Here is a 19,973-nt window from a genome sequence, read left to right on the forward strand (position 1 = left end):
AATGTTTAATCAGTTGTACGACATAGATGTATATAAGAATGTAATCAAAAAAGAATGCCCATCCATTAAAAACTGGTTGAAACGCCATCTCCATTCGGAAGCTTTTCCCAACCCCATCTGGATTTAATCTCTTTCCTCCTAGTTATTTATCCTAACTGGTCTGACAATGATTACTTTTTATCATGCTCCATATCCCACACCGGACTGTGTCATTTTTTAAAGTATTCTCCATAGCACCCAGAACTGCACCTCTTGTCATGAAAGCATCGAAATACTCCTTTGTAACTGCAAAAAAAAAAAATGCGTAGAAATTTATTTGGTATACACTATTACTGTAAATAAGATGATAAAAATTCTTGCTAAAATTTTTCTTTTCATTTAGAAGCACACATTTTGAAGGTATTTCACAAAGATTTCTCAGCTTTTTTTTACAGTGAGCTACTAATAGTATGTTTTGTCAATAAATTTTATTTTCTCATTATAGCCTTAATAATTTAACAAATACATAATAAGTGTTGGTATCAACATAATATACTTTCTCTAAGATATACACTGATCAATGACAAGTGTAAGTCAAACTAAGCCTGGATATAGTTATGAAAAAGCATGCTTATTATGAATGTCCAGATATCCCATGTGGACAATGTATACCAGAATTATATCTCAAGAGGTCTCCTAGGTGACATTTGTCAGCTTAATGAAGTTACAAAGGTCCAGGGTATGGCTGTCAGCTAGGAAAGCTGTAACACAGGTGAAAGATATATTTTCACCATATTATACCATGAACTAAGGACTCAAGAGTGAGATATAATACAGAATTCCAGTAAATTCATTTGCATTGACATGCTACAGCCATGGCATCTTCTTTGGATAGGCCTTCTCAGCCTCAGTTTCTCTGATTTTCCCTTAAATAGAAAACATGTTCATTACATCTTTAACATCTCAATATTCCATTTGCTAATATTAAACATAGAGAAGTCCGAGCATATACCCAAAGAGTGGTCAAGTTCATATTTCCTTCCTATTATGTAGACTTTTTTTTTTGCTTCTCGTGAAATCTTACGTGAGAGTAAAGGATTTTGAGATAAAGTATAGGGAAAGTTAAACTCTTAGAAACGTAGTAGGAAAGTGGTGTCCAAGACCTGAAGGGTGAAATGGGAGAAATGAAGAATGGTTGGTAAAATGGTAAAAACCTTTAGTTTCTAAGATGGATCAGGTCTAAGGATCTAATGTATAACATGGTAATTATACTTGATAATTATACATAGTAAATATACTTGCATATTTGAAATTTGTTAAGAGAGTAGAGTTTAAATGTTCTCATCCTCCCCACCCCTAAAGATAAATAAGTGAGGTGATGGATGTGTTAATCAAACTGTAGGAATTCTTCCACAACATATATGTATATCAAATCATCATATTATACATTTAAAATATCTTACAATTTTGTCAGTTATGCCTCAATAAGGCTGAAAAAAAATCCAAACAGAATGTAGCTTAAAAAATGTGAATAGATAAGTGTAAATGGAATTACTTTTCATTTTAAAAATAATTACCTTTTTCTCTCTATTAATAAAGGGGATTTTGTTTATTTAATTTTAATTTATTTAATTAATGTTTAATTTAGTAATGGGTTACATTACTTTCTCTATTAAGGTATATTGTAATATTAAAAAAATAACTATCTGGACTAATATTTAGCATTCTTGTGTACTTTCTTTAAAAGTAGGAGGAGGGCAGTGTGCCTGGGTGGCTCAGTCTGTTAAGCGTCCAACTTGGGCTCAGGTCATGATCTCACTGTCTGTGAGTTTGAGCCCCACATCTGTTCTGTGCTGATGGCTCAGAGCCTGAAGCCTGCTTCAGATTCTGTGTTTCCCTCTCTCTCTGCCCCTCCCCAGCTTGCACCCTGTCTGTCTGTCTCTCTCAAATATAAACATTAAAAAAATTTAAAAAAATAAATAAAAGTAGGAGGAGGGGGATGTCTGGGAGGCTCAGTTGGTTAAGTGTCCAACTTCAGCTCAGGTCACAATCTCAAGGTCTGTGAGTTGGAGCCTCCATCAGGTTCTCTGCTGTCAATGCAGAGCCTGCTTTGGATCCTCTGTCTCCCTCATTCTCTGCCCCTCCCCAGCTTGCACTCTCTCACCCTCTCTCTCTTCCAAAAATACATAAACGTTAAAAAAAAATAGGAGAGATTTACATTGAAAGTTTAGAGTTGGTGCTTCTAACAATCTTGTATTAATATGGTAATTTTTTATCATTGCTAACTGGGTGTCCATTTATGCCCAGTTCTCATTTTAAACATTAAAATTTTATTTTTGTTTATAAGTGAAATGAGAAAATTTAAAAAATGGAAGATTATCACACTGAAATTTCCAGATCCTTTGTGTTGTTAAATGTTTACTTAGTAGGTGCTTCATATTTTTCAATTTTCCTTTCTGTATTTATGGAATATAATTTGGGCTTCAGAGCTCAGTGAACTAGACTTATATCCATATCTCTGCGCTGAAAAGGTCGCTGTCCTTAATAGAGATACTTAATTCTTCTGTGTCTCTATTTTCCCACAAGTAGAGTAGGAAAATAACAGCATTCACCTCATTGGGTTATTGTGATATGCAGGGCTGAGATAAAACATATAAGCCATTTGGTACAATACCTGTTATAATAAATAATAAATGATAGTGTTATCATTTTTACATATTTTGCATTTCATTTTTCCTCAGAAAATGAAGTGAAATGGGTACTGTTATCCCCATTTTACAGATGAGAAAGATGAGAATCAGAGAAATTAAGTAAACTTCTGAATTCTGTGTAAGCCTAGTTCTATCTGGTTGCAAGATCACTTCTCCCATAGTATATACACCACATTGCCTTAAACAGAGTTTGATTCAGCTCTCTTCTTCAAAAATCTTCAAAAATCTCAGCTTCAAAAATCTGTATGAGCCCTTTGGAGGCCATTGTTATTTATTTTTCAAAGCTAACCTTTAGAGTCTGTCTGAAATAATATTTTTTAAAAATTTTTTGTCAGCTTGTTATTTACCTAGCAAATCCCCTAGCTAGGTAATGAAGTGGTTGTGGTCCAGTGGTACGAAAGTATTAATAAGAATAGTTACCATTAATTACGAACTAGAGTGAGCACTTTGTATTGACTTCTGAAGTTTCCACAACAACCCTATCCATTTTATGGGGGAAGAAATCGAGTTTAAGGAATTTAACCTAAGGTCACACAGCCAGCAAGTGACTGAGCACAGAATTGCACCAGCTTTAACTGATTGTTGTTTCCTTTCCTGATTACTAAACCAATGATTCTCAAATTTGGGCAACTTGAATCCTTACACAAGGAGTAAAATCATGATTTCTGGATAATGGACATAAATCTCTCTGATTTTGCAGTGTTGCCTAGAACACTGGCCTCTACGCATGTGTCACTGAAAATCATTGCCAGTGTCTAAGAGGTCAAGACTGCATCAAGGACGTAGACCAAATTTTGTCCGAACTTAGTCTAGTTTCCTCCAATTTAAATTTAGTGGTACATGTAGCAGTTCCCATTCTCAGTCATTACAAAAGAAGGAGAACAAAGAAAAGGTGTGAAGGGTGGGGAGGAAGGTGACAAGTAAAAGGAAGGAAATTCAAAACTGGATATAACCTCCCCCATTGTCATCCTTTGTCCACCTATTTTCAGTAAAATGTGGTTTTATGAGTGTGCACCTACTTGGATTGTTATATTTCTAGAATATATTTAGATCTGGGATTCATACTGCATAGTTTTTTCCTGGTGAAAGTTGCATCACCTAATTTCTTAGAGTAAAATATCTGTTCTTGCAAATTTGTAAGGGCATGTTGGCCACTCAGAAACGAATGAGTTTTCTTAGGCAACGAATCCATTCCAGGCTTCAACAGATATGAGTACAAGGACTGCCACATTTACAGAAATTTATTGAAATAACCCATGTTAAGTGAACCTGATGGAGGCAGAGATTGGAATGGTGGTTGCTAGGAGCTGGGGACAGGGAGACCCGGGGGGTGTTAGTCAAAGGGTACACAGTTTCAGTTATGTAAATGAATAAGTCCTAAATATCTACTATTCAGTATAGTGCCTATAAGAAACAATACTATATTGCATACTCAAAAATTTGATAAGTGGGCAAATTTTATATTAAGTGTTCCTATCATACAAAAAAGAAATAATAAAAATGGCAGCAGGAAATTTTCAGAAGCGATGTACATGTTTATGGCATGGATTATGGTGGTGTTTTCATAAGTATATGCTTATCTTCAAACCCATCAAGTTATATACATTAAATATGTACAGCTTTCTGTATGCCAGTTATGCCTCAATAAAGTGGGATTTTTTTTAATATAGGAATAATCCCAAACACAAATCTCCAAGTCTGGAAATAAGACTTGTTTAGAGTGAGCAGAGACGCACCAGGTATTCCTGACACTGCACAGTACAGCAATGCTTGCATGTACAGCTCAAATGTGAGAGCCATTACTTTGAGGGCCCAGGCGAGGCCATGTTTCTCCAGCAGGAAGTGTATCATGTGTGTGCAGAGGCTCTCTCCCTCTGCAGCCCTGCAGTCCCTCGGCAGTGTCCCTTGCCTTCTCACCCCTGTTCTTCTCACCCCTGGTCTTCTTCGGTCAGCTTCTAGCCTCAGGCCCTTGCTAGCTTCATTTAACAATCTTGGACACTCACAAGAGGAGATATGAACATGGCAAAGAGGATTATGGGTAGGGGACAGGTTTAAGAAGGCAAAATTTGAGAGTCAGATTTGGCAACGTGCAGGATGTGTTTCAGATTTTATTAATTTTATTTATTTAACTTTGTTTTTATCTCAGCACCCATCATCCTCCCATAATGAACTCCAGATGATGTTCTAACAGAGCCGGTGGCCTCTGCAAACAGAGCCAAATCAGTAGAATCTAAAGTCATATTATTTATTAATGACTTAATGTTTAAAAAAGGCAGTGCAATTCACTAAAGAGGATTTTTGGTGAGGGATGCTTTAAATGAGATGCTAAATCAGATGCTGTTGACAGGAGACATTTATTCATTTACGGTGACCCATCTTGACTTTTATTTTTTATTTTTTTATGTATTCCTTGAACTGAGAGTTAGAAAAAAAAGTTACGTACATGTTTCAAATTGTCCATATTTGGGTTGGGGATTGTGTTGTAACATTTAACAACAAATTAACAAACTGATTTAACAGTCTGTTAAATTAACAAATTGATTTAATTGGCCATGCTTTTTCGTATGTACAGTAAAGATTATGTAAAATACAATCTTACTTTTATGTATGTGCGAGTATGGGGGGTAATTTTTTTCTTAAGATTAAAGCACAGTTTAGAATGTTGCCAAAGTAGAACAGTCTGTGTCTAAAGTAAATTCAGAGACTTAAAACCAAGTAATTGGTGAGCAGATTCACTCGACTTATATAACCAAATATTAGAGCACATTATCTATGTGATTAAGGTGTATGACTTGAAATTAAACCATCAGTTTCAACTTTTGATCCATGATGTTGAAATATGGTAGGGTAAATTAGACCAGCTAAATATTATTCAACTGTATGTATTATAAACATGTAGATAAATCTATGCTGAAAACATATTTTATACCAAAATATATCAACATTTTTATCAAAAGTAAAATATGAATATTCTGTTAGCAGTTGGTTCATATTTACATTTTATTTTCTTACTTCCAGTCTTTACTTCCCCATTTATTAAACCATTGAGCAACAGAGAAAGGCCAAGGTTTTTTTCACCTACTGTAGCCCAGATAGGATGTATTGCACGTGTTACTTGAATAAGTTCTCACAGGGACCCTGATAGAAAAGTAGTTCTTGCTAATTGTTCGAGGTGAGGGAACTGAAGCACAAGAAGAATGTTTATTCGTATCACTAAGAGGTTTAAGATTTGGAAATAGAGGGACACCTGGGTGGCTCAGTCGGTTGAGCCACCGACTTTGGTCATGATCTCACAGCTCGTGAGTTCGAGTCCCACGTCGGGCTCTGTGCTAACAGCTCAGAGCCTGGAGCCTGCTTCGGATTCTGTGTCTCCCTCTCTCTCTGCCCCTAACCCACTCACATTCTGTCTCTGTCTCTCTCAAAAATATATAAACAGTAAAACAATTTTAAAAAAATATTTGGAAATAGAAATCAGTGCTATATGAATCCAACAGTCATCTTTTCTACTGGTCCAATATAATTTTCAAAATCTCTTGTCAACATTTAGTGCCTTGATTAAAAAAAAAATCTGATGACTCTCAAATCTTTATTGCTATAAAATTCCTTAGCATGGCATTTATTTTTTTAAAGTTTTTATTCAAATTACAGTTAACATACAGTATAATACTAGTTTCAGGTATACAGTTTGGTGATTCAACAATGTGGATGGACCTAGAGAATATTATGTTAAGCAAATAAATCACTCAGGGATAGCATGGCATTTAGTATCCTCCCTAATACAGCTCCCTCCATGGTTTCCTACTTAAGTCTCACTACTTTTCTTTGCTTTTCTTATTATCAACTCAATACAGAATTGGCATTTCCTTAACAGGCCCAGTTTTGTTTTGTTTTGTTTTGTTTTGTTTTTTTCCCTCTGTTTAATGGATCACCCTATTCACTTCTGCTTGGGTTATTTTCTCTCTTACCTGTATTTGTTGAAATCCTATATGGCGTCCAAATCTTAGGATAAATGCCACGTCTTCCACGAAGCTTCTCCTCATCTTTCTTAGGCAAGCCCTCATAAACCATTGCTTATGTTGGGAACCTGGGCAGTCTCTCCTATGTTATAGTTATTTGTGCCTCTGTTTTATCTCCTTTATCGGAGTCTCAGAAGGAAGACACTCATCGTTATATTTTCCAACTGTGAAAAGGCAAGGTCTGGCTATGTGGTAGAGGTTCAATAATTATCTCTTGACGAAGTGGGTTAGAGTGACAGGAAACTAAAGAATAATTTCAATTTTATTCTTTATTAGTGAGGTCCCAATATATGTGGCTGATTCTCATAGAACTTTTTAGAACTGTTAAAATGAAATTTGCTAACAACAGAATCTCCAAATGTTATCCCCAGGATAGGTTCTGGAATTGTAATATATAAAACCCTCTTGTAAGCTCATGGAAATCATTTCAAAATGTCAAAGATTCTGGATTTGAAAACAATGATGATGACATTAATATGGAAAACACACGCAGTAATTAAGGATGCATATGTATGTGTGCATGCAATATGTTCAATTTTTTTTATCAGATTGATATCCTTGCTTACTAAAGAATAGAACCCACTTGTGACAGAGAATGTTAAGATAATTTTTCAGTAACACATGCATTGCTACAAGTTATAACAGTAAAAAAAAATATTATAAATTAAGGCACCTGGGGGTCATTCATCTCAGCTGGCAATACACCTGAATAAAAAAAGGAGAGCTGGACTTAATCTCCATGCCTGTCATTTATTTCTTTCACACAAAAAGTATGGGACACAGGTGGCCAGAAGTCAAAGATCATACTCTGCCTGAATGCTTCTTAAAGCATGGTACATATGTATGGGACCTGCTGGGTGAAATCAAAAAGTCACTAGAATGGGGTTCAATTTTAGTGACCCAGGTCAAAGGCCGTACTGCTTTTGGTGTTTTACAAATGTTTGACAGATTAAATACCCACCTCCTAGGGATAACAAATAGGCCATGGAACTAAAAGTATTCATAAGCATTAAAGCTTCATTCAGAATTCTTCTCATGAAGGATGTAGGTCACATAAAATTAGTAATACGGTTACAATAATTTTTTCCTGTTGTCAAAAAATTATACTCTGGACAATATCCCTGAGTGTAATTGCAGATCATCCAATATGAAGAGTAGAAAAAAAAAAGAACAGAAGCAGTTTATAGACCTGACCCTCCCTGAAACATAGCATTACCTTTTACATATTTTTTCATATTTGCCACATTCTTTTCTTTTTTTTAAGTTTTTTAATGTTTATTTATTTTTTACAGAAAGAGAGAGACAGAGTGCCAGGGAGGGAGGGGCAGAGAGACAGAGACACAGAATCTGAGGCAGGATCCAGGCTCCCAGCTGTCAGAGCAGAGCCCAACGTGGGGCTTGAACCCACGAATGCAAGATCATGACCTGAGCCGAAATTGGACACTCAACTGACTGAGCCACCCAGACATCACAGCCACATTATTGTCTTAGATGCAGTGCCATTTTTCACTAATCTGCTATTCTGCATTTTTTATAGTTCAGTATTTCTATAAAATTGATCTGGTATAAAGATATATTTTGACATAATCTGTGTGTATTACTGGAGCAATAATGTACGAAAATGTATGTAAAAGTGCTTTACACATAATGCAAAATGCTCTGAAATTAAGACAGTGTGTTTATTTATTGACTGATTGATACCTTAATGATTGATTTTAAACATATTGGTATCAAATTGGCATAAACTGGAATATTTTACACTTCTGTACATATTATGGTTACTATTAGAAACCATCACCATCATGTAAGAATAACCAATGTTATCACTGTATGGAGAATAGCAAATAATTGATTTTTCCAACTGATATCAAAGTTGTAAGGGATCCATTATTCACCACATAATTTTTATCTTATTTGACATTCTTTTTTCTTTAAGTTTATTTATTTTTGAGAGGGAGAGAGAGAGAGAGAGAGAGCATGAGCAGGGGAGGGGCATAGAGAGAGGGACAGAGAATCCCAAGCTAACAGCACAGAGCCCAATGCAGGGCTCGAACTCACAAACCGTGAGATCATGACCTGAGCCAAAACCAAGAGTTGTACGTTTAACCAACTGAGCCACCCAGAAGCCCCTTACTTTACATTCTTTGTGTCATTATTACATCTCTTCTTCAAATTTAAGCAAATATGGAAGATAAAAGTCAGACATTGATCAACATGAAGAATTTTCTTTATTTTTTAAAAATATTTTCTTATATAGGAAATATAATTCATTTTTTGGCAGCATACTATTAATTGTGAGATTTATGTTTTTTCATGTTTCAGTTAAACAGTTTGGAAAAGTTCATGTTCTTTTTTTAATGTTTCAAATTTTTATTTAAATTCTAGTTAGTTAACTTATAGTATAATATTAGTTTCAAGGCACCATTTTTATTTAACACAGTTTCTATTCACATTTGAACTCTTTCGGAAAATATGCTTACAAATTAATTTTTTTTGTAATATAACTTCCTCTTCTTAGTGTTCTTTTACAATTTGAAAACAATAATTTAATTTCCTTTGTGGCTTTTTGTAAACCAATGGATTAAATTATTGTTGAGTGAGAATCACCTTGAGGGTTAAAATACTGATTGCTGGGCCTTACCCTAGAGTGGGCCTGGCTGGGGTCTAGGAACTGTCATTTCTAACAAATTCCCAAAGGATGTTGAAGCTCTTGGTCTGGAGATCACACTTTGAGAATCACTGATCTAAGCAATGTGCCTTCACAATGTTCACTTCATAAAAAGTGAAAGAATGCTCTTAATAATATGGATATGGTCAAGTATGCCAATATTTTATATCTTACAGATTTAATAGTAACACTTTCTTTAGTTCCTACTTTTATCTCGATGTTTTATCAAATAATTTGTCTTTCTTCCTAAGTTATGTCTCACCATCAACATTATTTTCTTTAATAGTAATTCTTAGAAGATCTAAAAACCATTTTAAAAGAGTTTTTATTAATTAATTTTTTGGCATCCTGTGTGCTATCAATATCATTGTTATTGCTTTTTGAATCAGAGATGATGCTGATTCTATTTATACAAGGAAGAAGGTAACTGAAAACTCAAGCCATTCATTTTCTAAATTAAATTACAGTTTAATTACTGATTGCAAGATTTTACAATGTGTAATTTCCTTTTCATCAGAAGTAGTTCAAGCCACCTCTGCCTCCAGTGCTTTCATTTTATATTGGTTATTGTCTGCGTTTTTTCTCAGAAAGCAATGCCTTTGTCACATAGACTTTACAGTAATTCTAGGTTACTCTAATGTTAACATATAATATGGAAAGTCTTGGAGAAAGTGTGCCCAAACCAATTACTTTTCATATGCACTTTAGCAGGTGAAATATATTGAGCCTACTGTCAATGTCAGATTTGTGTACCGGAACTTATTAATGTTGTTCTAGGCAAAGAGATTGGCAGAAGGAAGATGGGGACCTAGAGATCTGGGATGTGAATGAAGCACTTAGCATCATATAAACACAACAGTGGGTCTTGCTTTTGGTTTGCTAGTGTGGACTTTTATCCCTCATTCTCCCTCTGATTATGTAGTTTTGTTTGACGCTATGTCTGTGTTGATTTCTTTAGATAAAGAGACAGAGGAAAATAAGGAATAGTCTTGGTGCCCAAACTTTCTAATTTATAGTAATTAATTCTAATTATCACTATCCTCATTGTAGATGAAACGTTCTAATTGTTAGCTATTATTTTTTTCTTTTTTTATTTAAATTCCAGCTAAGTAACACACAGTGTAATATCAGTTTCAAGTGTATAATTAAGTGATTCAACACTTCATACAACACACAGTGCTCATCACAATTGCCCTCCTTAATCTCCATCACCCATTTAACCCATGCTTTCACCTCCCTTCTGGTTACCATCAGTTTGTTCTGATGTTAAGAACCTGTTTATTGTTTTTTTCTCTCTTATTTCCCTATGATCATTTGTTTCTTAAATTCCACAATGAGTTTCAATAATTATTCATATACATGTACTGATTTGCTAACTTTTAGACTTCTATTTATGCACACATACAAACACCACACACAAGGTTTTCAGTCTTAAAAAAAATCAGAAAGGATTAACAGCAGGCAAGTAAAGGGATATTGTCAATGTAAAAACACATGCTGATAATGCATTGTCCTTAACTTTGTTATTTAACTACCTCTTGAAAACATAGATGTGACATATATTTTTAGATGTTCAGACTGATTTTTATTTTTAACTTATATATATTTGAAAAAATATGTATGTGTGTCTAAATATACATATACATACATACTCCTATGTATATCTATATAAATATATACACATATACCTGTATATTACATATACATATATTTGTGTGTGTCCTGAGGGGTAAAGAGAAAGGAGACACTATAGAAAAAGCATTATGTAAGGGCAAAGATATGACTATGAGAAGTGAAAACAAAACAAATAAAACAAAACAAAAATGGCAGAATCATTGTTTATTCTTATTTTCTTCTGAAACATGTTATCAAATATATCTAATCACTGTGAGTATATCTTAGCACCCCAGTCTCACTTTCCTCTTCCCATTCAGACTCAGGTATATTCTATCAAAAATTGTAGGTAAAGTCCTGGGGCGCCTGGGTGGCTCAGTCTGTTAAGCATCTGACTCTTGGTTTCGGCTCAGGTCATGATCTCACGGTTTGTGAGTTCGAGCCCTGCATTGGGCTCTGTGCTAACAGCACAGAGCCTGCTTGGGATTCTCTGTCTCCCCTCTCTCTCTGCCTCTACCCCACTCGTGTGCCCTCTAAATAAATAAATAAATAAATAAATAAACTTAAAAAAAATTAAAAAAAAACTGTAGGTAAGGTCCTGCTATAATTTACAACAGAGTATAAAAGAGTCAACTGACATTTCTTTGAGATTACAAATAAATTTTCCATAAATTAAAAAATTTCATGTTTACTGCTACTATCACAGTGAATTTATTTGCTAACTTCCTCCCTCAAATGATTTATATTTTAAAAGTTTTTTTTAATGTTTTCTTTATTTTTGAGAGAGAGAGAGAGAGAGAGAGAGAGAATGCGAGCAGGGGGAGGGGCAGGCAGAGAGGGAGACACAAAATCTGAAGCAGGCTCCAGGCTCTGAGCCGTCAGCACAGAACCCCACAAACTGCGAGATCATGACTTGAGCCAAAGTTGGATGCTTAGATGACTCAGCTACTCAGGCGCCCCAAATGAGCCATTTGGAAAAGTTCTCTAAGTGAAGCAATTCAAAATAGAAATAGGAGTTGTAGTTATGCACAAAGGTGTGTGTGTGTGTGTGTGTGTGTGTGTGTGTGTGTGCATGTGCTCATGTGTGTTTGAATATGTTGGGAGGTAAACTCTACTGAGAGGAAGTCGGGAAAAGATTGCTTGTGAGAGAATCTTAGCCTGATGGAAAGCTCCACTCTGGAAATATATGATCATTTTTCATCAATAATGTATATTAATATTTATGTATTTACACTTAACTTGAATAGGCTCCATTTTTCATATTATAGTTTATTTCCTTTATGCATGTTGAGTATTTTCTTTTTTTAAATTTTTTTAATGTTTATTTTTGAAACAGAGAGAGACAGAGCATGAATGGGGGAGGGTCAGAGAGAGAGGGAGACATAGAATCCAAAGCAGGCTCCAGGCTCTGAGCTGTCAGCACAGAGCCCGACGCTGGGCTCGAACTCACGGACCGTGAAATCATGACCTGAGCTGAAGTCGGACGCTTAACCGACTGAGCCACCTAGGCGCCCCAAGTATTTTCCTCCATTAGACTATAAAGCTTATTATTTTGAAAAAATAATACATCCAGTATTATACATACGGGATCTAGGCAACAAATTTTGACCAACAGAATTATTGTCCCATTTCAATCCTACAGCTGTATCCTCTAAAGGGGTAGAAAATAGAGTGCAGTGTCAGATATTTAGATATTCTCAGCCAAAAAAATAGATAGAAGCAATAATGTTAATAAATGGAATATTTGGCTATATTTACATCATGGAATTTCTCTCTTTCTTCACCCACATTCCTGCTTCCAGACATCCAAGCAGATGGCAACCTTTTTTCAAACCTTGAAAGTTAATTTTAAAACTGATTTAAAAACAGAGTAATGGTTTTCAGGTTAAATATTTCTAAGAAAAAAATAGGGAATCATTTTTATCTAACTTTTGATACAGTATTTTTTGATAAGGAGGTTTCCTGCGAATGAATAAAGGAGATTTGGAATTTGATACCCTTTCATAAATCAGCTCTCCAAACATGGGACTCCACTTTTCAAAATTCAGCTAAGAAAATAACATCTGCCTAAGTAGGAAGCATGCCAATTATTGGCATTCCTATGTAATATTCTGAAATACCACTCACTGAGGTTTCAGTACCTAACTCTTAAGCTACCTTTCATCTTTTTTTCTGTTTTGTGGTTTGTTGTGCAAGACTTCACACTTTAAACAACTGAGAAAAACAGAGAGTTACAATGACACAATGCAAGGGCCAAGTTGTGCTCAAAACTTTGAATTAGCCCCCCCTCCCCCCCCCCGCAGTTGCCTGCCTCCAGGTGATTTGTTATCTCCTAAATGCATGTTACTCTAATCATTATTATTAATTAATTAATTTATCTATTTTGACAGACAGAGAGAACATGAGAGGGGGAGAGAGACACAGAGGGAGAGAGAGAGAGAAAGAGAGACAGAGAGAATCTTCAGCAGGCTCCATGCTCAGTGTGGAGCCAATGTGGGGCTTAATTCCACCACCCTGGAATCATGACCTGAGCCGAAATCAACAGTTGGACCCTCAACTGACTGAGCCACCCAGGCACCTCCTTAATGCATTCTTAAAAGCCAATTCCCTCCTGTTGCTTGTCAGAAATTGAGAGCCAGTTTATTTCAGAAAAAACATGAGTTTATAATACTTTTATTTTTCATCTATAACACAAAGCCAAAGAGAAACGATCTATTTATGAAATATGGAAGTAACCTGGAGCTAGATGGATATACCCAAAGAGTAAAGGAATTTGCATTTGAGTTGCTGCGTGACATTCAGGACAGAAGCAGACAAGGTGAAGGCAGAGACAATCTGCCGTTGGTAAAACAGTTGACATCAGAAATTCCCTGCTGTTGGCAGCAAGAAGAGTTCTCCAGCTAAGGTGAAGACACTTTAAATTCTGATTTAATCCTTCTACTTGTTTTTCCCCCGTGTATTATGGTTCTATAGCTTTGAGTTTTCTGTGAGACCTGGTCCCATGTTGGTGATTACTATTTTCCTTCTAACCAGACAGATTCGGATACAAAATCATCTGTTACTTGAAGTAACACGATGGAGACTCTTGCCAGCATGACCGGCAATGCTCATTTATTTTGTTGCCAGTGGTTGCTGTAAAAAAAGTGTCAGTATACTGCTTAAGTGCACATTTTTATACCAAATGGTGGAATATCTTAATGGCTTAGTGTGCCAAAGGCAAATTCAAATTTCTTTCAAGGATTCTAGTTATGAATATATTTTAAATTGTTTTCAAATCTAAAATAAAATAATTAGTGATCACAACATGGGACCAGTCTTATTCTCCGTATAAACTTATCAGAGTTTGACTGAAATCACTTATTGTGTAACATTAAATGTTCGCATTGACTATGATGGGGCAAATTATTGCACGTGAGCAACTAACAAACCACAAGAAAGTAAAAGACCATTAATGCTGAAGGGGGAAGATTAAACTGGGTGGTTTAAATTGGGTAGTTCTTGCAGGGGTATGTAAACCCAGAGTGGTACAATGTTCTGTCTCAGTCTTTGTGCCACAGGTTGTCAGTGACAATTCTGTTGAGCTTCTGAGCACTGTAGGGGCACAACAATATATATCCTTCATGTTGGAAGTGGGGGAAGGTCTTTCTTGCCTCATCTCACAAGCCTTTGATGTGATTGGCTTTAAATTAATAATTTTATCCATTTCCCTGGAAGAGCAGTTTAGCACACGAGCTTTTGGCCTCTGCTTGAATGGGTCCTCCAGCTCTGCCACATAGTGACTATGCGACTTTGAAACTGTGTCTCCATTTCTGTATCAAAGAATATGTAGCCAAGAAAGGAATTTATAGAGTTAAATAGGGATGAAGAGAGGTAAATATAAATGTAAAGTATCTAATACATAGTAAGCACTTACTAAACGTTAACTTACAGCATGATGAGGCAAAAGATATTCCACCTATTATTTATCTGTCATCATCATCTATTCGTCATTCATCTACCTTCTGACTTGTTACAAAACACATTCAATGTGGAAAAAGCTATTCTACTAAAAGAAAACATGCACATCTTCTGGGAGTTATAGTAGCGTACTCAGGAATTTCAGGCAACCACTTGAATTTGATGTTACCTCTCCTTCACTCTGTCCTTCATGCTTTAACATGAAGGTCATATAGAAATAGGAATGAATCTTCATGAACTGAGTAAATTACACTTTCCTCTCCCTGTGCAAAGCCTGTAGTTTCCTCAATGGAGTGAAGTAGGTTTGTTGACCTCCATTATCTGGATTTGTAAGGTATCAAACAAATCATTTCACTAGGTCTGCACTTCTCAATTTGGGGAAGGCTGATACAACATGTGATACTAAAGCAGGAAACTAAAATCAGAAAATATAAAAGCAGCCACATTAAAGGGTAGCTTAAGAAAGAGGTACAAGCCAATCAACGTTGAAGTTAATAAGAAGTGGACAGATCATTCTGCTTGGTAGGACTCATGATTAAACTTCAATTCCACATGGCACTGTGCAACTGGATATAGATGGATGACTTCAGATATCAAGTGAGGACATAAAATACTGAAAGAAGAAGCAAAATTCCAAAATAACTTTTGTGGTTGTAATGTACTCTTTTATTTTGGAGAATTTTTTCATGGTTTGCATATTATTAACAACTCCAGATGGGTGGATTTGCCCAAGAGCCACGCTATAAATCATCATCAGAGTTGGTTGTGATAGTTACTATTAATGCTTGTGTTCCATACTAAAATGTCTTTTTGTCTGACTTTCTCTTCTTCCTTTGCATTCTACTGATCATCAATCACAAAGGCAGCTTGGCCATTTCTCTCTGTCTTGCCTCAGTGAACTTCGACTTTCCTTGACCATTAACCCCTCACTGGAATGCACACAGCCTGTACGCCTCTCTGGGCTCCTATTCACCTCTCCCAATGAGCCTCTCTTCCTGGCACTGAGCTGTAAGGCAATATTTTCCATCTGTTGAATGAAGAGCATGACACATGCAGTTCGATATGGTTTTGGGGCCCACAGCAAACCAACGATGCACAACTCACTTTTATTCCACAAGCCTGTGGGAGCCCAGAAAGATAAGAGACCTTTCTGCTAGGCTGAACACAGAGCCTGGTATTCAGAAACAAATATTCCTTCCTGAAACACTCAATATGTTTTATATTCAAGCCAGAAACATTGTGGGTTGGAATAATCTAAGGATAAATCTAATCGGAAGTTATCTTGAAATGTGTGAGCAAGCTTCTCTTTCATACACCAGCTGTTTTCTTTCCAAAGAATGTTTACTGGGTGGGGGATTAGCCTGTTTATTATGCAGTAGCAAGAAAGTTTTGTCTGTTTCAACAGAACCTACAAGGCCTCTCCAAGGAGGAGAGATGAAGAATGGTTCATCATGAGCTCAGAGAAATTTGGGGGGCTCTGAGACTATCACATCCTAAATATGGGAAGATTTTTCTTTATATAAAAAGCATTTACAAATGTGTCATGGCTGCTAGTTCTCAATATCAGAATGTTTGTGCCAAATTCTTAAAATAACATTGCTAAGGGTACAAAATACTTTTTACAAACACTATGTCATGCTATAAAGGGTTTGTGATAATTGCTAATATATATGGTTCCTTAATATACACATTTGGGGAGAAAATTGAGTTTCTAGGTATTCTTAATAGGATCATTACCTTCATTTTTTAAATTTTTTATATTAAATATAATTTATTGTCAAAACGGTTTCCATACAACACCCAGTGCTCATCCCAACAAGTGCCCGCCTCAATGCCCATCACCCACTTTCCCCTCCCTCCCACCCTCCATCAACCTGTTTATTCTCATTATTTAAGAGTCTCTTATGGTTTGCCTCCTTCCCTCTCTGTAACTTCTCCCCCCCCCCCACCTCTCCCCCATGGACTTCTGTTAGGTTTCTCAGGATCCACATATGAGTGAAAATATATGATATCTGTATTTCTCTGTATGACTTATTTCACTTAGCATAACACTCTCCAGTTCCATTCACATTGCTACAAAAGGCCAGATTTCATTCTTCCTCATTGCCAAGTAGTATTCCATTGTATATATAAACCACATCTTCTTTATCCATTCGTCAGTTGATGGACATTTAGGCTCTTTCCATAATTTGGCTATTGTTGAAAGTGCTGCTATAAGCATTGGGGTACGATGCCCCTATGCATCAGCACTCCTGTATCCCTTGGACAAATTCCAAGCAGTGCTATTGCTGGGTCATAGGGTAGATCAATTTTTAATTTTTTGAGGAACCTCCACACTGTTTTCCAGAGCGGCTGCACCAGTTTGCATTCCCACCAACAGTGTAAGAGGGTTCCCATTTCTCCACATTCTCTCCAGCATCTGTAGTTTCTTGATTTGTTCATTTTAACCACTCTGACCTGCATGAGGTGATATCTCGGTGTGGTTTTGATTTGTATTTCCCTGATAAGGAGTGACATTGAGTACCTGTTGGCCATCTGGATGTCTTTTTAGAAAAGTGTCTATTCATGTCTTCTGCCCATTTCTTCACTGGGTTATTTGTTTTTCAGGTGTGGAGTTTGGTGAGCTCTTTATAGATTTTGGATACTAGTCCTTTGTCTGTCATTTGCAAATATCTTTTCCCATTCCGTCAGTTGTCTTTTAGTTTTGTTGATTGTTTCCTTTGCAGTGCAGAAGTTTTTATTTTGATGATGTCCTGATAGTTCATTTTTGCTTTTAATTCCCTTGCCTTTGGAGATGTGTCAAGTAAGAAATTGCTGTGGCTGAGGTCAGAGAGGATTTTTCCTGCTTTCCCCTCTAGGGTTTTGATGGTTTCCTGTCTCACATTCAGGTCCTTAATCCATTTTGAGTTTATTTTTGTGAATGGTGTAAGAAAGTGGTCTAGTTCCATTCTTCTGCATGCTGCTGTCCAGTTCTCCCAGCACCATCTGTTAAAGAGACTGTCGTTTTTCCATTGGATATTCTTTCCTGCTTTGTCAAAGATTAGCTGGCCATACTTTTGTGGGTCCAATTCTGGAGTCTCTATTCTATTCCATTGGTCTATGTGTCTGTTTTTGTGCCAATACCATGCTGTCTTGATGATTACAGCTTTGTAGTAGAGGCTAAAGTCTGGGATTGTGATACTTCCCGCTTTGGTTTTCTTCTTCAAAATTACTTTGGTTATTCGGGGCCTTTTGTGGTTCCAAATGAATTTTAGGATTGCTTGTTCTAGCTTCAAGAAGAATGCTGGTGTAATTTTGATTGGGATTGCATTGAATGTGTAGATTGCTTTGGGTAGTATTGACATTTTAACAATATTTATTCTTCCAATCCATGAGCATGGAATGTTTTTCCAGTTCTTAGTATCTTCTTCAATTTCCTTCATAAGTTTTCTATAGTTTTCAGCATACAGATCTTTTACATCTTTGGTTAGGTTTATTCCTAGGTATTTTATGATTCTTGGTGCCATTGTGAATGGGATAAGTTTCTTTATTTCTCTTTCTGTTGCTTCATTATCGGTGTATAAAAATGCAACTGATTTCTGTACATTAATTTTGTATCCTGCAACTTTGCTGAATTCATGTATCAGTTCTAGCAGACTTTTGGTGGAGTCTATTGGGTTTTCCATGTAGTATCATGTCATCTGCAAAAAGTGAAGGCTTGACTTCATCTTTGCCAATTTTGATGCCTTTGATTTCCTTTTGTTGTCTGATTGCTGATGCTAGAACTTCCAACACTATGTTAAACAACAGCAGTGAGAGTGGACATCCCTGTCGTGTTCCTGATCTCAGGGGGAAAGCTCTCAGTTTTTCCCCACTGAGGATGATATTGGCTGTGGGCTTTTCATAAGTGGCTTTTATGATCTTTAAGTATGTTCCTTCTATCCAGACTTTCTTGAGGGCTTTTATTAAGAAAGGATGCTGAATTTTGTCAAATGCTTTTTCTGTACTGATCGACAGGATCATAAGGCTCTTATCTTTTGTATTAATGTGATGTACCACATTGATTGATTTGCAAATATTGAACCAGCCCTGCAGCCCAGGAATAAATTCCACTTGATCATGATGAATAAATCTTTTTATATGCTGTAGAATTAAATTTGCTAGTATCTTGTTGAGAATTTTTGCATACATATTCATCAGGGATATTGGCCTGTAGTTCTCTTTTTTTTTTGCTGGGTCTCTGGTTTGGGAATCAAAGTAATGCTGGCTTCATAGAATGAGTCTGGACGTTTTCCTTCCCTTTCTATTTTTTGGAACAGTTGAGAAGGATAAGTATTATCTCTGCTTTAAATGTCTGGTAGAATTCCCCAGGGAAGCCATCTGGTCCTGGACTCTTATTTGTTGGGAGATTTTTGATAACTGATTCAATTTCTTCACTAGTTATGGGTCTGTTCAAATTTTCTATTTCTTCCCATTTGAGTTTTGGAAGTCTGTGGGTATTTAGGAATTTGTCCATTTCTTCCTGGTTGTCCAGTTTGTTGGCATATAATTTTTCATAGTATTCCCTGATAATTGCTTGTATTTCTGAGGGATGGTTGTAATAATTCCTTTTTCATTCATGATCTTATCTATTTGGGTCCTCTCCCTTTCCTTTTTGAGAAGCCTGGCTAGAGGTTTATCAATTTTGTTTATTTTTTCAAAAACCCAACTCTTGGTTTCATTGATCTGCTCTACTGTTTTTTTAGATTCTATATTGTTTATTTCTGCTCTGATCTTTATTATTTCTCTTCTGCTGGATTTGGGGTATCTTTGCTGTTCTGCGTCTATTTCCTTTAGGTGTTCTGTTAGATTTTGTATTTGGGATTTTTCTTGTCTCTTGAGATAGGCCTGGATTGCAATGTGTTTTCCAGGACTGCCTTCACCGCATCCCAAAGTTTTTGGACTGTTGTATATTCATTTTCATTTGTTTCCATATATTTTTTAATTTCTTCTCTAACTGCCTGGTTGACCCATTCATTTTTCAGTAGGATTCTCTTTAACCTTCATGCG

At 36.1% G+C, this 19,973-nt stretch overlaps 1 long non-coding RNA gene across 1 annotated transcript in view; it reads left to right on the plus strand.

The window, feature by feature from the left end:
• Positions 1 to 19,973, plus strand: part of LOC111560110 — a 273,609-nt gene that overhangs the window by 234,451 nt on the left and 19,185 nt on the right. The gene's annotated exons all lie outside the window — the stretch shown is intronic.

Source organism: Felis catus, chromosome A1, assembly GCF_018350175.1.
Source record: "Felis catus isolate Fca126 chromosome A1, F.catus_Fca126_mat1.0, whole genome shotgun sequence".
NCBI lineage: Eukaryota > Metazoa > Chordata > Mammalia > Carnivora > Felidae > Felis > Felis catus.